At 38.5% G+C, this 4,184-nt stretch overlaps 1 long non-coding RNA gene across 1 annotated transcript in view; it reads right to left on the bottom strand.

Moving 5' to 3' along the window:
* LOC128248661 (uncharacterized) overlaps positions 1–2,764 on the bottom strand; it is a 75,593-nt gene extending 72,829 nt beyond the window's left edge. Inside the window, exon 1 of the long non-coding RNA XR_008264818.1 lies at positions 2,561–2,764. This is a non-coding gene — a long non-coding RNA (uncharacterized LOC128248661). The remainder of the gene's footprint in view (positions 1–2,560) is intronic.
* Between the last annotated feature and the right edge of the window lie 1,420 nt (positions 2,765–4,184).

The following is a 4,184-nucleotide window of genomic DNA, read 5'->3' as shown; positions in this document are numbered from 1 at the left end:
AACAGTTCTCAAAGAGAAACTGGACCGAGACAAATTTGTGGGGTATGAGTTGATCTATATATAGCGTTAAGAGGGCTCCAAATGCCTTCAGAATTTTACTCTATCACGTGACCTTATTAGGGGGCGTGATTGGTCAGTTTGCGTTCTGGCGGGAAAGGTTCGAAGAAGTTGCCGATTCGAATAATAATCAGTCACGTGATGACAAGGAATGGGTTCTCTACTACGCTCGCATTTATTTATATTTAAATGAGAAGATTGTATGTAATGGCGATAGTAGTTTTGTATCTAGTGACGATAGGTAGTTTCACTACATATGTAGCTGGAAAGCAAGCTTCTTACCACACAGCCACTCCTGCGCATCTTGAGTAAGTACCGTTTTTGTTGTTGTTGTTGTTCTTCTTCTTCTTCTTGTCATTTTTAACCACTGCACACTTGAAGTATCTTGAGTGAAATTTAATAAACGAAAACTGTACTGAATACCATCTGATGGTTTGTACCTGTAATTCAAAGGTACTGTATCACGCTGATTCTTCAAGACGACTACGTAAAAAATTCACCTGTGTGAGGAATATTCAACCACCTACACGGTAGTTCAATGAAGGAACAACTAAAATCCTCATCATCGAAACCGACAGAGATGCATTTACTTTATCATAGTTCGATACAGCAGAACTAACCCCTCACGTGTACAGGAACTTCAACAACATCATACAACGTGCTAAAAAGAAGAGCTAAATATTCCCTGATATCATTTCCAATCACCTTCTTAAGCAAAAATTGCATTAAAAAAATATTCTTTCTTAAAAAGAATAACCCATAAAACAAAGGACGTAATTGTTAAGTCTGAGAAGTGAGTGAATTATAAAATACTATAAAAAGAGAGTCACACTTTTTCTTCTGTTTATAGTCTTTGTTTCTCTCACACATATAAACATTTATTGCCTCTCCCTTTTATCTCTTTTAATTTCCTCTCTCTTTCTCTCTCTCTCTCTCTCTCTCTCTCACACACACACACACACACACATACATACACACACATGCACATACACATACACATACATTTATTGCCTCTGTTTTACTTCCCTATTTATAGTCCCCGCTCTTTCTCACACACATTTATTGTCTCACTTTCTCTCTAATTCATTGTCCCTCTGTTTTCTCTCTCTCTCTCTCTCTCTACCTCTCTCTCTCATTCTCTCACGCACTTATTACATCTCTCCCTCTCACCTACTCTTTCTCTCTCATTCATTCTCCGTCTATTATTGTCCTGTTTTCTGTCTCTTTCTCTCTTTCTCTCTCTCTTTCTTTCTTTCTCCCTTTCCCTTTCGCTCTTTCTCTTCATCTTTCTCATAAAACTAATTATTTCTCTCTTTCTCTTTCTCTCTCTATTTATCTATCTATCTATCTATCTCTCGCTCTCTTTCTCACATTCTCCTCTCTCCCAAAGATATATCAAGTGGGATCACGTATAATTTCCAATTGTTAAAAAACAGATAAGCAGTGATGTGTCATGCCCTCACACTTTTAACTTCGTAATTAAGACTCTATGCATAAGTGTGAATATATGTGCGCTTACACGCACATATGGGAATATGTATGCTTACGAAGTGAAGCAATGTCTGTTTGAGTTTTAGCATAACGTCGCAATGCTGAAGGCAATGGAAACAAAACACGACCAGTTGCAAAATAGCTGGAAAGTCGACTTTTTTTTACCTTCCGTAGAATTTATCAGATGTGCTCTCCTTACCTCAAAACGGTAACTGTCGGAATTGCTTTTGTTCAGGTGATGTTGTATGCGAACCCTTTGGCATTTTCGGGAACAATTCTCTTCACTATTGTTTCCAATTTCAAGTTAGAAATACTTGTTTGCCTAAGAATTACACATCGCTTCATAATACTGGTTTCAAATTTTGGCACAAGACCAGCAAGTTCTGGGAAAGGGGTAAGTCGATTACATCGACCGCCCACGGTTCAACTGGTACTTATTTTATCGACCCCTAAAGGATGAAAGGCAAAGTGGACCTCGGCGGAATTTGAACTCAGAACGTGAAGACGGACGAAATGGAGCTAAGCATTTCACCTGGCGTGCTAACGATTCTGCCAGCACGCCGCCTTAGATCCATTCACAAAATAGTTTCTCATATAAATAATGATTTCAAATCTTGGCACAAGACCAGATATTCCGGAGGAGGAGGTAAATCAATTACATCGACCCTACTGCTCAACTGGTACTTATTTTATCGATCCCGAAAGGATGAAAAGCAAAGTCGATCTCGGTGAAATTTGGACTCAGAGCTTAAATGCCGCTAAGAGACAAGATGCCGCTTAGCATTTGGTCCGGCGTGCAAACGATTCTGCCAGCTCACCACCTTTTCGAATATTTACATAATGCCACACGTTTTAGAATGACTGAAATACTGTCTTTTATACAAGTTCAATAGATTCCTTGTTAATTCATTTTATATTCACATCCAATAACTACAGAAAGAATGAAAAAAAACCCTGATGTCAAGCTCGCCAGATTTTTAACTCAAATATGAAGAAAACACAATAAACTCACGTTTTACCCGACAAATCAGCCATCAAAAGTAGTTCTCCATGGGATTCAAATTTCGCAAGTTTGGAGGCCAAAGTTGTAAGGATAGTCTGACATCCATTTATGTGCTACGTGGGTTTTATAAGGTGCCGAGTCATGCTGAAACACGCATGGACTTCCAGTGCATACTTCATCGATCCAAAGCTTAACGACTGTCTCCAACATCTCAACAACATTAATTCTAAGAGCCAGTGGGAAAATGTGACGTGGTATGACATGACCTTCGTTGTTCACCACTCCTAAAACTATTATATCATTGTTTATAAATATTCATTAGGCAATAAGTTTCCATAATCGAGGTAGAAGAGTGCATTTAAAACCAAGTTGTCTTTTTATATTCAAAACTTGCTACTGCCATGTTCGGAAACAATTTTCATTTGAGAAAAGCGACATTGTAGAGTAAATAAAGATACAAACGTGACTGTGAGTTTGAGGTGTTCGCTTCAGAACCACGTAATTCTGGGTCTAATCACATGGCAGAACCCATTGATCATGTAACTACTGTCAAGACCTTAGATTGACCATTGGTGTATATATATATATATGAAAGCCGATTGACCCTTAATTCAAAGATTATCGTTGGATCCTAAGCAAATGCATTGATTTCATCCACCAAATTTCAAATACATCTTAGGATATTTGATGTTCCGAACTAACTAGAGCACGTGGTCCTTGTGCTTTCAAGAAAATCATCTACCAAGCATCATGAACTAATCACTACCACTACCGAGCCTTGTGTTTAACTTAACGAAGTTCGTTACCCACTAGCTCCATTTAGACCTATTTTATAATGTCGTTTACCTACATCTTTACCATAGACTTACTATTTCAGCATTTCTGAGCAGTTTATAAGAGTGTGATAGAAAAGGTCATGTCACATCTCACGAGGATCCTGATAATACTCCCATATTAGTTACCGTCTCGAGCAGACTCGAAAATCTATTAGAATCACTGCTTCTGACAGCTCACTAACCATAAGATCGCAGTCAGTGTTTGTGTGTGTGCGTGTGCGTGTGTGTGTGTGTGTGTGTGTGTGTGTGTGTGTGTGTGTGTGTGTGTGTGTGTGTGTGTGTGTGTGTGTGTAAAGTAAACAACAGATTGTACGGTGCGCCACATAGATAAATCAACGGTTAGAATTAACAAGCGGAAATCCAACAAAAAACTACATGCGGAAAACAAACGATAGCATAACAAGAGGGAAACTGGACAAAAGCAAGAAACACAGACCATTCGCAGCCGATTTCCTCGTCAGTCAGTGTACGGAAAGTCATCGTAGTTTCGCGCATTTTTACCCTTAAGACCGCTCGAATCAGGCAAGAGCCAGAGCATTAAGCTTCTGGGAAAAGCAAACGAGTGTATACAATAACGAAAGCAAGAATGAGAGAGTAAGAATTATGCACATACATAAGATGAACGCCTTTCGGCTATACAAGACGAAAATAATTGTACATTTACAGATAAATGAATAACAGAAAGAGTGTTTCGACTATTAGATGAACGCTAACGTGATGAAATAATAATACAAGTACAACAGAAGAATTATGCATAAACAATTGACAAACGTCATTCGGCTATACAACAAAATGAA

This window comes from Octopus bimaculoides, chromosome 9 (assembly GCF_001194135.2).
Source record: "Octopus bimaculoides isolate UCB-OBI-ISO-001 chromosome 9, ASM119413v2, whole genome shotgun sequence".
Classification (NCBI taxonomy): domain Eukaryota; kingdom Metazoa; phylum Mollusca; class Cephalopoda; order Octopoda; family Octopodidae; genus Octopus; species Octopus bimaculoides.
Note: the sequence above shows the minus strand (reverse complement) of the source record. Positions and strands in the feature narration are given on the sequence as shown.